The 16,816-nt window shown below is 33.1% G+C and overlaps 1 protein-coding gene across 4 annotated transcripts in view; it reads right to left on the bottom strand.

The window, feature by feature from the left end:
- LOC106873750 (sodium- and chloride-dependent GABA transporter 1) overlaps positions 1 to 16,816 on the bottom strand; it is a 227,901-nt gene that overhangs the window by 33,544 nt on the left and 177,541 nt on the right. Inside the window, exon 3 of one of the 4 annotated variants that reach the window (XM_089365880.1) lies at positions 2,904 to 2,935. The exons of the other annotated variants lie outside the window; for them this stretch is intronic. The gene's annotated coding sequence lies outside the window, so the exon portion shown is untranslated. The remainder of the gene's footprint in view (positions 1 to 2,903; positions 2,936 to 16,816) is intronic. 4 annotated transcript variants of the gene reach the window in all.

The raw sequence follows: 16,816 nt of genomic DNA, 5'->3' as shown, positions 1-16,816 counted from the left end.
TGAATAGATAACTCATCTAACCATTGCACATTCATTGATAAAGTAGCACATTCATTGATAAAGTAGCACATTCAATGATAAGCCATCATTCATCAAATTATATATCTTGGATTGATATATTTTACACCCTTAACCTAATAATTAATTTCCCTGTCTAATTCTTGGATGTCCTTCATTCCAGTACTAATTCACACTATACCACAATAGATTCTCGTCTTCATCCATGTCAACCTCCATCTAAACTATTTCCTTGTCTTGGTGATAACATAAATACTGCCTAAGAAACATTTGACCACATTTTGCAATAGTGCAATTTACAAGACAGTGTCACTCAAGATTGACATTATTTCTATTAATCTATATGCCTGACTAACTATCTTTCCTTTTATTTATTTTTTTCAATATCAGAATGCTTCTTAAAATGTATTCTGTTCTAACATCATTGACATCAATCTGGAATTTTTTTGTATGGAAGATTAGCAATTGTTCATGCACGCATGTGTCCTCTTTCCACATCACTTATCTTATCCAAAAGGAAAGGCCACCACTTTAAGCTGATACAACTTGGTATCAGTGTTGTCACAGGCATTATTGTCAGAGCTCAAAGAGCCAGAACAAATACTGCAAGGTCATCTTGTCCAATGTCCTAATTATTCTATCAATCCACAATCCTGGATTGATGCTTTTAGTGATAAAAGATTTTCAGGCAGCACACATCTCAAAAACCTTAATGTGTTCCTTAATTAAAAGCCACATAAAACTTTCCTTTGCAATTTCTAATTCAAATAAGTCTCTAGAGAATGCCAATACAAAACCTCATCTCTAGTCACCTGTTTACTTTTCTATACAAAGGAGGTTTTCACATTGATCATGTAACTAATGAAAAACATTAATTTGCATTATATATTCTTAGACATAAAGAGTCGGTATTAATTTTCTTTAATCTAATTCTCAAAATATGAATTCGCAAAAAGATGAAAAGTAGAATATCAGTTATATGATTTTTCCATTATTGGTAACAGGTGTTACATAATTGTTTTTTTGGTGGATGTGGAGATGCAGGAGAAGTTCATAACTATTAGAAATTTGATTTGCTTTCAATTTTCAGGTGCAATTATTTCAGTTAATGTATTTAGAAGAGAACCACTTCAAACAATATTTCTCTTATGAAGTTTCATACCTGTGCAAGAAATCATGGTATACTTAAATTTTGGAGATTTTCAAATGTATTTTTAAGAAATTTATGCTTAATACTACAAAACTTGTTAACAAGGAAACAATCAAAAGATAGAAACATTTTCAAAGTAACATACACATGAATGACCTGTCAAAGACAACCTTACTAAATACCTTCTGACTTTGGAATATTTAACTGTTTGTTTTAGAATATTGCATGCTATCAAGCAATCAGTAGAAACACTCCTGGCATACTTGGTTAGTTCTCATCCTTAGTTTGGAAGTAGAGCATTTATAGTTAACTTTATGTTGTCAAAGATTAAACAAAAATATTCAGGTTCTTAAATTTAACAACAAAGGGAGAAAACAAAATAAACCCCCCCCAAAAAAAACCACCCTAAATTCTTAATATCTTGATACTTGTGTTTCTTTATACCTCTACAGTAAATTAAGTTTAATCAAATCTAATACCTTCTAGAGTCTCCATCAATCAAACTCGACCATATATCTACACATGTATGCACAGGTCAGGGCAATGTTTTTTTTTCTTATGTGTGGAAGACAAGCAGTGTCCATGTATACTCTCATCACACTACTGATGTCCCAAGGAAAGGCAAAGAGCCAGAACAGATATTGCAAGGTATCCTGTGCCACACTAACACTTCTGCTAATCCACCATTCTGAACTGGGATTTTTTTTTATATTAATGGACGAATATCATGAAAGATGGAGTAAATCTCTGTGTGATTTGAACACAGAGTTTAGAGAGCAGGAATAAATACTACAAGTCATTTGATCCAACTTTCTAATAACACAGCTAATTCACCAGCTTAAAATATCTTATAAATGTATAATGAAACCTTAATTGAATTTACAAGATAACTTGAATCCCTGAATATATCATGATAAAATCAATAAGTGAGCGAATGTAATTCCTATATGTCAGGATATTGTGGTTAAGAAATTTTCTTAGCAATCACATGATTCCAAGTTCAATCCCGCTGTATGTTCCTAAGGCAAGTGTCTTCTTCCATAGCCTCAAATCAACCCAAGTTGTATGAATGAAACTTGGGAGACAGAGACTATGACCTAATTTAACAAAACCACCTGGCTTTTAGGTGCCTTTAACAGAGTTTCCAGGAGTTGGGATTTCTTACTCCCTTTTATCCTCCAATCTCAGAAGCCTAGCAAAAGGATCATGAGCACTGTCCTTTCTTTTCTGATAAAAAAACCCCGAAAACCCCCCCGAAAAACAACTATCACCATCATAGCTTGTTTACAAACAAATTAACATCAAGGTAGTCATGTGCACAGGAAAAGCAAAGGAGAGACACTTCTAAAAGTTTAATGATTAATCTGAATGTTCACCTGGACCCCTGGACCAGTGGTTCTTAACCCAGGTAGCAGTGTTCTCTTGGATGCAGTGTGAGCTCATTAAGGGCCACTGGGTCTTAACTTGGACAGGTAAATGGTTTTTAATTACTAAGTTTAAAATCAACTGGATTAAATAAATCTTCAGGTTAACCCAATAAACTTTGAGAAATATCTTACTAGTCTTTTCTATGCAGATAGCTTTTTTGATCTTAATTTCTTTGGAAATAGTGAAGGTTCTGGAAATTGTTTTGAAATTTTTTAAATGGTTTATCAGGAAAAGATAGCCATAATGTTTGTACTAGGCCTCTGTGACTAGTGGAAGAAAGGAAGAAAAAATAACAAAAACAACTCACTTTGTGGCTATCTGCAATCAGGTCGTGATTTTCTTAAAAATAAAATATTTAAATCAAATATACTACTTATATTTCAACATATTTTTTCATTAAGATCTTTGTTGAGTTTAAAATATGAATAGCACACCGTGTCATCCGTGAGAAGAAACATGACTTTGTGCCAAGGAATAATATAATTTCAGTAAGTCTTTTACCTTTACTAATTTGCATAAAAAATTAACATAGGGCACACTAGTCTATGTAAATATCTGAAGGCCAAATACTGGGGGAGGGGGGGGGGGAGAGAATAATACACCATTGTGTTGGTTTGGCTTTTGCTTGATTAGAATATTTTTTATGCTGCAAAACATGAAAGGGTGTTTGTAAAATGCAATTTGGTGAGAGGGGTCACTGAGCTATGAATGGCTGAGAACCACTGACCTAGATACTTCAACTGTTAACTAATTGTTTCTCTGTCGAGTTTTCACCTGATCCTGACATTGATCAATATTATTGTTTGGACCTGTATGACAGTCATTTTATACATCATACATTTAAATGTATGATCAAGTAAACTTGATGGACACTGTCCTCTGTGATAGTCATCAAGATAATAAACCATTAGTTAACCTGTGAAAAGCCCTTTCATTGTTACAATCTGAATTACAATGTTTTCACTGTGGCTAGTACATTAATAACAACAAACTCCTAGATAAGTGGACAGCAGCTAAATGTCTTACTTCCCCATTTCACATTACATTCTAACCTATCCATTAATTCAGTAGATTTCATGAAACCCACTTGAGAAAACATTTACAACACAAAATCACTAAAAGTGAAGGGTAGATTGTTTCACATTCTCTCTCTCTCTCTCCCTCTCTCATATAATAAATATTTACTATGTTCAGTAGTACAGGGAAGACAATAATTATGCTTATATTAATAACATACTTTTTTTTCAATATTAAATAAATAAAATATACTACATTGTTGATGTGCAACTAATATATAAATAAAGTCAGTATTTAAGACAAATTCTGCCTGTAGCAAGTGGTGCAAGGCACCATGGGTTTCAAAGTAATTAAATCTTTACAAATTTTTAACAAAGTTTTTTTTTTTTTTTTTGCAAATTTCAGTTGACTGAGTCTTAAAATGAAATATAAATTGATATTTTTCATAATTTCTCCAAAACTTGGAATGTTTTGCCCAAAGTATAATTCCATTTGAAAACCAGACCAGAGCAGATGAGAGAGCGATGTTGAAATTTTAGAACTTACAAAGGAAGGGGAGGGGACTATTTCAAGAATTTATAATTATGGATGGTACATATTTAGAAGCAAAACTTAGGTAGTAACAGTTGTAGTTGAACAAATTTAAGAGAAAGTATCTACTAAATATGACTTACAGATATGGTCAGGCTTTGTGGATGGAAATAATAGCATCAAGTGATATATGAAAGTATTGGTAAGATTTCAAAGAGAGTGAAAATGGGAACTGAAAATACATATTTGATGCTAGCACAAAACCAATAAGCATAAAAATATTGGAGACTGTTATGTGCTAGTATAACAAGATTTCTATAAAATACATCAATGATCATTCAACAGCAAAATTAATTATAAAATAAAAGCTCACAGAAAGTCTTAAAATCATTATAAGGAAGTGGATTTAAGATAATTCAAAATGAACCTATGACCTGAATAACAAGTAAAGCAAAACAGACTACTTGTAATTTGATATTGCAGTTCTAATTAAAAAAAAAAATGATTACATGTCAAAGCCTAAATATCTAGATATTTTTTTAATCCCTTTTCATTTGAAATTTTAAAATATTTACAGATATTCTACATGATATATTTTTTTTAGATGTTGCAGATGAGACAAAATTAATTTTTCATAAAACATTATAGAGGAAGTCATGTGGAGATGTCTCAGACAGAAAACCTAGCTCAAATGTTTGCAACAATGTCCACTGTCCCTAAAGATGCCCAAGGGTAGGTGGTGGCATTGAACCAGGTGTCAGATTAACTCTAACACATACATATTGCATTTGTGTGTACGACACACAAAGGTGCAGATGTGTACAAAAAAAATGCTACTTCAAAATAAATGAAAGGCAAGTTAACTTTGCCTTCCTTAAAGTATTACCTATACAGAAAAACCAAGTAGGAATTAAACTGGGATACCATATTTTCGTTTTCTAACTTCAATCATTGGATTGTGGTCATCTTGGGGCACTGCCTTCAAGAGTCATTATTTATCAGAAAGACTTAAGTACTTACTTTATGGCTACACATCTGTTCAGATGCCAAGCTATATTTTTGACCATCCTGTTTTTACACCAACACAAACACGCTTGCCACAACACTGAATTATAATTGTCTATAATGATTTGTCAAACCTTTCTTCTGGGTTATACTTCAATTTAGATAAACTGAGATGCATTCAGAGGAGTCCATATGAGGCACGTGTGCATATGTATGTGTGTGTCACACACACACACACAATGGGCTTTTCTACAGTTTCTGTCTACCAAATTCCACTCAAGTTATTATTCAACACAAAACCGTATATTTGCAATAAGAACTTATTAAATCACACAACTATACCTCTGCACACACTTATGAAAACACACATATATCTTGGTATCTCAGGTAAGAAAAAGAAAAAACTATTTTGGAAATATCTGTTTAAATTTTAATTAGATATACTCTGTTATCAGCATGTAACCACCTGTTTTGTGTTTGTGGGTTTGGATTAACTTAGTTTGACTAACCAGATTAGTACTGACAGAAATTAAAGCTATTCCAAGTTAATACTATTACTAGACTACCATCCATCAATAATTAGAAAATAGTTTTGCATATGTTTCTGTATAATAGGGTTAGTTAGATGTTTATAAAATGGGAAATAACCCTGAATGAGATATTGAAAATTTTAATAGAAATTAATTCTCTGCAGCTGAAGAGAAGGAAAAAAAAAACATGTCAAGAGATGATTTTATAGTGCACAGTTTCTAAAATGAGCTGAATATTTGTGTGTGAAAGAAATAGAAGTATTGAAACAGACTTCAGAAGGAAAGTGTATGATATCAGTAAAAATAAAAAGTGGACAATAATTGTGGAGATATTGTACATAAGAATATTTACTTGTTTAAAAAAACTAACAGGGAATAAATCTACATACTTCAACACAATGTACAAGTAGAAGTTAAATAATAAATGAAGACAGTATGGATGTGAATGTACTTTATAAATAGTCAAAGTTTTTTGCTTCTTATTTTTGTATTTAAGAAACTGGGTCGATCAAAGACTGAATAGGAAATAAGTCTCATCCAAAGGATAATGCAGCATGTGTAAAACATTGTTGCTGTCAGATGCAGAATGCTGATATACATCTATAGATAGCTTAAAGAGGAAAGCAATAAAAAAAAAAAAACAGAAACAGAAAAAAAGAAAGGAAAAGAAAAAGAAGTCTTGCAGCAATAGAAGCATTAGCAGACCCTGCCCTCCCAGATATTCCCCGAGTTTATATGTTTAGTTTCTCATTCAGATGTCTTCATATTGATCAATACAACAAAATCAGCCAAGGAAGCAAGAAATTGCATAAAAAGAACAAAATAAATGACAGTATATTTTTTAGAATAAAATTGTATATAATCATATATCAAGTGGCAAAACCAATTCTATGTATTGGGCTTTATTGATGACTGGTTTTGTATAAGCAGCACATAAAACACAAAAAAAAAATCAAGACAAACTTGTTGTACAGACATGGCCGACTCATGGCAGCACAGAGAAGAAAGAAATGTTAAAATGATAAACAAATAACATTTTATTTTTACCTATATAAATTGCATGGTTATACATATCGCCCACAAATTAAAATATTCATTGAACATATCAAGTCAAAATAATGAAAAAAAAAAAAAAATTATAGACCACTGGTCATTAATAGAGATGTTAATGTTAATAGTAATTTTTCAGTATTAAGTTTTTAGTAAGATTTATAGCTAAATATCATTTACATGTTGGAATGGGTTAAACTATTTGTTCTTGAAAACTAACAATTGCAATAATTAAGAACAAGATACGCAATCTACAAAAAAAAAAAAAAGAAAAAGATATGCTGACATTTGTTAACAGTAAAATCTAATGACAATATAGCTAATTAAGCTTAAAGATAATATTTTTCTTTAAAAACTATACAAAATTGCACCAAGTAAACAGCCAAATCAACAGTAGAGTATTTAGTTTTGACTCAACATTCTACATTCAAATTCTATCCAAACTAACATAGCCTTTCATCTTCCAGAGTTGATAAATCATATAATGTAGTTGATTCAACTGTCAAGACATTTCCTTACAAGTGTGTGGACTCATGCCAATATAATAACCCAATATGCAAACTAGTAAGTTAAAAGCTAAGAAAGATAGCGAGTGAGTGTGACAGAAAGTGTGCCAGCATGTGTGACAGAAAGTGTGCCAGCATGTGTGACAGAAAGTGTGCCAGCATGTGTGACAGAAAGTGTGCCAGCATGTGTGAAAATATGTCAGCATGCAGGTAAATATCCTGGCACATGTGTAAATGCACAACTGTGCATATAGATGTGCCAGCAAGAGAATGTGTGTATGTAGCTGAGTGAAAGTGCATGTATGCATGCCAAAGTGCAAAGGTCTGTGTGTGCTTTCAGGCTAAAGTGTGGATGTATGTGTGTGTACACCAGAGTGTGAATATGAGCATGTATGACAGAGTACTTACAAGAGTGTGAATGTGTGTGTGTGTGAATGGGAGTGATCTTGGGAGTGTAACAAAGCTAGTTGAACAGAAATAATTAAAGACAGACTGTACATATTGCCCATATGTCAAGTGCATCCTCCCTGCTTTCTCAATCATTATTGTAATAATCTTTACTCATCTTCTGAACTTTCTAACATAGCACCTCCAATCAAACATACATTCTCCTGTCACCCCCACTGACTATGCATTAAGCACTTCACTCACAAACCTTCCCTGCTTATTTTCTCTTCTTTTAATCATTGACAACTAAAGATCCAAAACGAACATTAACTGGTAAGAACTGGAAAAGCTATAGAGCGCACCAAAAATAATTTCCATGTCTAAATAAGAAAATAAACAAACAAGACTAAATAGGTAAAACTACATAAGAAAATATTTGATGTGAGAAGAAAAAAATATGCAAACATAAAACAAAGACAGATGACACTGCATTAGTAAAACTCTCTATATAAATATATATATAGCTGAAATGAATTTGAAAGAGTAAATGACAGTAAAAGACATATGCAATACTGAATGACTAAAATATTAATATTTTGAATTACATTCCAAATCAGTCATTAGCTTGCCTTGTCTCAGTTTTTGTTTTAGTTATTCTGAGCAGATCAAAGCTGAATGAATTATTCAAATCTATGATAAAATAAATAAATACAATCAGCAAAGTATGAAAAAAAAAATAGTTAATTGCGTAATATGTGCAATATCTTTACATAAACAGTGAGTAAATATTGGTATACTTACAAAACATAACAGAGCTAAGCTTAGTAGTGATGCAGACAAGTGATTAATCCAAGTATATTATTGTTTTTTTGTTTTTTGTCTAGAAAGAATGACAAAATCAAAGACCTTGCAGAATTTGAACTCTTAAGTGAGAGAGAGAGAGAGAGAGAGAGAGAGAGAGAGAGAGAGAGAGAGAAAGAGAGAGAGAGAGAGAGAAAGAGAGAGAGAGAGAGAGAAAGAGAGAGAGAGAGAGAGAAAGAGAAAGAGAGAGAGAGAGAGAGAGAAAGAGAGAGAGACCAAGTCTTAGCCACTTGCAAATTAAATGTTGGTTTCAAATTTTGGCACAAGGCCAGAAATTTCGAGGGAGGGAGAAAGTCGATTTTATCAACCCCAGTGCTCAACTGGTACTTATTTTATATACCCCAAAAGGAATGAAAGCTAAAATCAACCTTGGTAGAATTTGAACTCAGAATGTAAAGATGGACAAAAATGCCACTAAGCATTTTGCCCAGTGCACAAATGATTCTACCAGCTTACTGCCTTACTTGCAAATTAAATATTAAATAAGATTAAATATGATAACATTAAAATTAAATATTCTAAACTTCATGAATGACTCCACATTTCCTGTCACAAAAAACAAAATGACCTATAAACAAACAACCTTATGGAGTCTTGCAAAAACAAAACATTATTTCAAAGACAACTAGTCAAAATTATCATTAAAATTATAATTACAAGAAACAGAACATGGCAAAAGACCAGCTTTATCACTTTACTGATTAAGATAGCCAAGTTTAACTCACTGACTTTAAAGCGATACAGATGACATGCTATCTTTTGTTCTCAATAACTACATGTATAATAGCTAATAACCATAATGAGTCACAATCCAATGTAAGAACCCCTATACAGTCATTCAACCTACAAAAAATAGCAGTCAAATCTCAATCCGACCATCTTAAAAAAGGAGGAGGACACATTGGATAATCTTGTCACGAGTGAAAAAAAATTTGGCGGTGGGGTAAAAAAAATGAGCCATTCATGGCTGGAATGATTGATCATAGATCTGCTGAATCAGGGCTGATCTGGGGTTAAACAACTCTAAAGAAAGAACTTGTACATGATCACTCAACCAGTTAGAAATAGCAAGTAAAATCTATTGACACTTAACTATCATAAAATGGAAAGATACACTAGAAAACGTAGTCTTGATATATAAAAAGACAGTCATGGTTGAAACAACTTTGAACACAAAACTACTTTATCAATATTGACCTAGGGTTAAACATCAACCACTCCAGTTCCTGTCAGGTTATGCTCTGTCCTCTCTTTCTCCTAAATGGAATTCTGCTATTCAAAACTTACTGGCTGCTCATCAGTCATCTTGTTTCCTCTCTCTCTTAACCCCATCACGTCTATTAATAATTTTTGATGCTTCAAATACTATGCTCTTAAGAGAAGAAAATGACAAAATTAAAAGCTTGGATGATTTCTAAAGATTATTTACATTTGAACAGTATTATTGCATACAAACAATTATAATATCTGACAGCTGTGGCAGAATTACTGACATGGTTGTGTAGCTGATGAATTTCCTTTGCAAGTAAGTGGTTCTGGGTTTGATCCCACTGCACAGCATCTTGGGTAGTGTCCTACCACAGCTATTGACACTTTAAGAGTCATGTATATACATGTTTGCATTTACTTCAAAACCAGTATTGTTTAAAGAAGCAGCATTGTATGAAAAAATGCCAAACTTCACAATTTAAAATATATAGATCAGTGGTTCCCAAACTTTTTAGAGACGCGACCCACTATTTATGACACCAGTTTATGGTGACCCACTTAACTCTACTGGGTAAAAACATTAATGAAAGAAACAAATTTATTTCAGATTACATTTTCATTGAGGCCTGTGAGAAGGATGAGCCTGTTTCTTGCTACGCTCAATAATAGAATTAAAAAAGCCTACTGCTTGATAAAACAACCAGTCTGGTATTGAAAACATGAGTCTTGAACTATCTCGATAGACAGCAGTTAATCAAAGCTAATGCGTAATTTTATAACTTTTTGCAACCCACTAGGATTCTGTTCGTGACCCATCAGTGGGTCACGACTCAGTTTGGGAACCACTGATATAGATCAATAACATAAGTACTAGGGGAGGGGCAATGTGATCTACCGAGCCTTTGATGACACCTCAATATGACTGAAGTTCAGTGACTGAAACCAGTAGAATAAAAGAATGTGACATATATATTTTCTTGCAATCTATTTACTTCCACACCAACCCAACTCCTCAACTGCTGCTTCCAAACACTAAGGGATTCATTTCCCAATAACTTGTACTGACATATATGTGCATGTACCTGAATATACATACAGGTCTGAAATGTTTCTATAATTTACTTGGGTAATTTATAGGCGCAGGAGTGGCTGTGGTAAGTAGCTTGCTTACCAACCACTTGGTTCCGGGTTCAGTCCCACTGCGTGGCACCTTGGGCAAGTGTCTTCTACTATAGCCTCGGCTGACCAAAGCCTTGTGAGTGGATTTGGTAGATGGAAACTGAAAGAAGCCCATCGTACATATGTATATGTATATATATGTGTGTGTTTGTACCCCCAACATCACTTGACAACCGATGCTGGTGTGTTGACATCCCCGTAACTTAGCGGTTTGGCAAAAGTGACCGATAGAATAAGTACTAGGCTTACAGAGAATAATTCCAGGGGTCGATTTGCTCAACTAAAGGTGGTGCTCTAGCATGGCCGCAGTCAAATGACTGAAACAAGTAAAAGAGTAAAAAGAATAATTAATATTAAGACTGAATACTAGAATAGGTCCATGATCAAAGTGTTTTAAATGTGACCAACTAACTTTTCTTTTAAACAATAGTGTACCCCAGACTATATAACCCACAGTGTCTTTCTTTTAAAATGGGTATGGTGTTAATTGTTATTACTAACAAGTTGAATGTCCATGTAGAGAGACTCCTTGTTGACTCTTAATGATGTAGAGTTAAACAATTACTCTAATGAAGAAAAGGTTGAGTGATAGTTAGTAAGAAATAAATGATTATACAGTAAGGTTGTTATTGTAAATTGATGGATATTCTCAAATTACAATATATTGTGTTGATAAAACAAAAGTTCTTTTTTATTTTTTTATTTTGGCTGTTTTCAACCATGAGTGTGTTGTTTTTTTGCTGGAGCAACTGTATCAACAACTGAATGTCCTTCCTTCCTAACTGCTTAAGTGTTAAGTAGAAGTGAAACTAGCTATCAGTCAGTCTAGCTGAACCAAAAGATAAGGATAAATCAATTGTTATAATCATGAGACTTATAACTTTGTGATCAACAGTCTAGCACCTTAACCGGATAGCTATCTCTCTATTTCTTTATGCACATACATAATTAACTACTCTTCCATTACTCAAAGTTTTTCATTGGAATGACATTCATCAAATAGCACATCAAGACATTTTTGAAAATCATATGAAGACATTTAGTACACTGAGATTCTATTGCAACACAGACACATCTTCAATGGGAAGATGTTATTTAAAGTAGAAGAGAAAAAACCTAACAAATTATGATAATATAAAGGTATCATATTCAATTTCAGAAGATAAATAATTTACTATAGATAACATCATGAGGTTGTTTGGAAACCCCACCCACACTCACACACACAATCTACTCATTTGCTTCCAATGAGAACATTTCACTATCTTATAGAATTGCTAAAGAAATATTTAAACTATACTTTTATAACAACAAACACAGGATCCAGCATCTACATTAATTGAAAATATTTTATTTTTCTGCTGTTTGACACTTCCTGTTGACGAATATCAAAACAATGAAAATTTGAGCAAAAGTTTGATAAAACTTAGCAAGTAATTATTAAATTAATACTTTTTTGCCCATCTAAATGTCTTTATCTAGGCCATCAAATTAAATCTGATTATGCATGTGTGTGTGAAAAGTGACACCCTCACAAACTGCTAGTGTGGAAGAGTGTTAAGTATTTATCAAAACAAAGTCAATATTTTCACATACAAACACCCACAAAAAGAAAATGAGATACAAAAAAGAAGCATATGTTGTTTAATATTTTTATATTCAACATCATTTTAAACAGTAATGGAATTGGACATAAAATAATTAGTGATAATATATTTTGTGAGTGTTAAAAAATTTTTTTTTTTTTTAATTCTGAGCAATTTGATTTGGTGTTTCTACACAAAGGTGTCAACATGCAGGAATAGAAAGTGGAGAAAAAGATATGAAGAAAAATTCAGTTTTCATCAATATTGATATAGATAGGAATTATTGATTTTCTATGAAGGTCAGATATAGATTGATTAGCTAGTGTAGAGAATGCTATATAACAACTTGTACATATTTCAGAAATACGCAAGAAGTTATGTTGCATGACAGCAGACAGAACTACAAAAAGAAACATTCAACATGAAGCATACACATACAGCCAGTCTGTCTAAACATATTTTTAGCTCCATTGCTTAAGAACCATGGTTGTGCACTAAGATTAACCAGATCAAGTATGAGAATGCTTGACTGCAGCTAGCAGGTTTACAACTGTTATAAAACCTCAATATCATTGTTAATAAAAGCTGATATCAATGATTTAAATAATTCTTGCAAAACATGCAAGAGAGCTGATGTAAAAGGAACAGAAAGGAAATAAAATTAAAGGGAGAGGGAGGGAGGAGAGAGAGAGAGAGAGAGAGAGAGAGAGAGAGAGAATAGGGAGAAGGCAGAAAAAGGAAGAACAGGAGAAAAGAGAGAAGTGGGGAAAGGAATGAGAGAGAAAGAGAGTAAGGAGTGGGTGTGGTAGAGGGGGTGAGAAAATAGGGAGAGAAACAGAAGTAATAAAAATGGGAGAAAGATAGCAAGAATGAATAGCAGGAAAGGGTAAACAGAAGGAGGCAAGTGGGCAAATAAAAAGGAAAAACAGGAGAGGGGGGGGGGATTAACAGGAGGGCAAAAAATAAAAAATAAATAAAAGAGACAGGAGAGGACAACAAACAGGAGTGGGGAAGAAAGAAAGCAAGAGAGTGAAAAAGGGGAGAAAGAAAAGGAGGGAAAGAGACAAAAAGCTAAAGAAAGAGGGAATAAAATATGAAAAACTATTCATATAAGACAGAATCATAATAAAAAAAGAATGAGAAAACCATAAGGCTTATTTGAAATTGTATTTGTTTTTTTTTTTTTGCCTCTTTGAAAATTCAAGTAAAATCGTAAAAGGAAAAGGGGAAAAAATTATGTAAAATCTTGAAAGATTTAACCTCAAGTTGAAGAATAAGGTAAATGAAGTTGTTAATCCTTCCATCTTCAACTATTGAAAATCTGATTTGAAGCAATACGAACAGAAAACTATGTCAAAGTAGCAAAGTACAAATGTAAATGATAAGGTCAGACACTGAAGTGAAGTTCTTAGAAGGATTTACACAGTGAAAAGCAACAGACTTATGGGAAGTAGATTTGATGAATTGCAACATTGGTTTGCTAAATTCACAGAGAACACAGCAGTTCAGGGATTTAAGAGGGATTAAAAGGTTCAGGTGCTTTCTTATGGTTCAAGTGTGAACTCAAAGAAATTAATACCAAAACGACATTTTAGAGGAAGTTCAAATCTTCATTATTAATGTAACTTGTTTGGTTGAGACAGTTGATTGCATTTGCATACAATGTTTTTTAAAAAATTATTTTTCATGCTCCAATTGCAGTTAAGGAAGTTTGAAGAAAACAAACAGCTTATTTACCATGAATGCAGTACAAGCAAGTACAAAGGCCAGTCTTTGGTGACATAACAGTGCTAATAATCACTAGGTAATCAATGACAAAGAACTTAAGCCAATCTCAGACTGACATCTATGTGGGTCTAATTTTATAACAAATTAATCAGAATAATTTAAAATAATTATTTTGTTTTTATACTGAGGCAACAATTTCACCAGGTTACCATAATGACAACACTTTCTCTAGATTCTTAGTTTGCATATTTGCCAATCTGTTTAACCCATTCATGGCTAGGTTTCCAATGAAACACATTGTCTATATCTTACAATTAAATATTAAACAGGCAAATTTTGGTGGGATTTATTAAAGTAAACATTAGTAATTTAGTGTTTAGAATGTTACTAAAAGAAATCTTACGTAAAATTATGATGGAAGGTTGTGTGACGTGAATACCTCAACAGACTATGTTTCTTGTTTCATAGAAACAGGGGTAGTTTTAGAATAGTTGATATCAAATGGGTTATAGTCAACCATTCTTTTTACTAGCTAAGATTTGAAGTGAAATGGCAATATTTACTTAGCAGTCTTCTAAGTAGATATGTGGTCTGATCAATAAGTATCCAGACTGTTGCCAGAGTAAAGAAGCTGAAGCATGCAGAGTGAAGCCACTTGGCACAAACTGACCTTGAGCCCTCCTGTGCATGTGCACTAAGTTTTAACATTCTATCCCACTTCCGCTGTTTATAATAGTGCTTGGAAGGAAGATGTGTAGTGTGTGATCACTGCATTGACTATGACAAAGAAAGTTGAGCAGAGAATCTGCATCAAATTTTGCCAAAAGCTTGGCGATAGCTGTTCAGAGGCCAACGCAAAGTTTTCAATAAGTTTTCAGCATTCTTGACACAATCAAGGAGATCTTGTGCAACAGAAACCTGAGTGTCTTTTTGGTCAGCTGAAAGCAGTTTTAGCGGAAACTTGGCAGACACGTGTCTCATACCCAAATCTTCAGTGATAATGGACTGAACTGAACCATAACTAATCTGTAGATCCTCTGATAACTCATGGATGGTAATTCGATGATTTTTCCCTCACAGCTGCACACACATCTGCAATGTTTTTCTCAGTTCTGCTGGTTCGGGTCTCCCACAACATTCGTCACTATCGACCATCTTAGAAACGTCTGAACCATCGTACACTTGTGTGTGACTCATACATTCCTTTCCACACACGTTCTCTAATTTTGCATAGGCCTCTGAGCAAGTATCGCCATGACAACTTTTTGTCATGGTCAATGCGATGGTCACATGTTACACACTTTCCTTCCAAGCACTGTTGTAAACAGCAGAAATGAGTTAGAATGTTAAAACTTACTGCACATGCACAGCAGAGTTCAAAGTCAATCTTTGCCACATGGCTTTATTCTGTGAACTTTAGCTTTGTTACTATGACAATAATCCGGATACTTATTGATCAGACCTCGTATTAATGGCATAGGAGACAATATGAAATAAAATTTATTTTTTCTAATACAATCTAGAAGTTATAACTTAAATGTTAAAAACTCACCAACTTCCACCTCATCTAGACACAACCATTGACAACCATACCCACCCCCACCACTAAACCCTAACAATTATTCCTTACATCAGACTCAATTTTAAGATGTTTACCTTTTACAAATACAGACAATATAGAGAGAGGTAATATTATCTCCACTTGAACATGGATGTTCTGATAGGACAAACTATACTGTGGTAGATACCATGTGAGAAACTCATATTGGCTTTTGGTGCAAAAAGCATGCTTGTTTATATCACTAATGGAGAGATAAATCCCCACCATCTCCAGTAGCAAGACCACCAGATCACATGATTTCAACCTTCCTTGATCTTTCTTGTCAATGTTTGACTGCTAGAGATAGCAGTGACTCATCTCCCCACCAGTGAGATATAGAAAAATGGTGCCAAAACAGGCACTGGTGTCGTGACTAACCAGTGAGTTTGTTAAAACATATATGTTAGCAACAGACAATATAGTGAACTAATTTTCGGTAGTAATCACACTTTTATCCATCTTCCATTAATTAGTATTAATACTGATTTTCTTTCCTTACCACCTTTAAGAAGATAATAGTACATTAAAAGAAAAAGAAGGTAGGGAGTATAGAATCATTGATTGGCCTGATCTAGAACACTGATAATTTATAGAAAGGAATACCAACTCTGGTGACATTTTAACCTTCTGTTTTCAAGCCCTGCATCAACCCTAATTGAGCAAACCTAGAATAAATAGAATTCTAATAAATTAGCAAAAATAGAAATTTCCTTGCATCTTATTTGTAAATTAATCTGCAGTGAAACATTTGCCTTGAGTTTTCTCAATTTGAAACTACTATTATTAAAGAAAATAAAAAGCATTACATAACAATGTTTCTGCCTAATTTATCAGAAGTTAATTAACATCAGAAATTCCAAAGGGGGAAAAAATATAGGAGTAAAATTAATGAGAAATACTAATAAAACAGAAAAATAATTAAAGATAACGAGAAACTGACATTTCTAAATGTGTGGTTTTGAAAAATATTTTTGGAATAGATTCCATTCCATTCAGGGAACATTTTAAAGTTAGAAAATGAGGAAATTCTA

This window comes from Octopus bimaculoides, chromosome 18 (genome assembly GCF_046866305.1).
Source record: "Octopus bimaculoides isolate indiv1 chromosome 18, ASM4686630v1, whole genome shotgun sequence".
Taxonomy (NCBI): Eukaryota; Metazoa; Mollusca; class Cephalopoda; order Octopoda; family Octopodidae; genus Octopus; species Octopus bimaculoides.
Note: the sequence above shows the minus strand (reverse complement) of the source record. Positions and strands in the feature narration are given on the sequence as shown.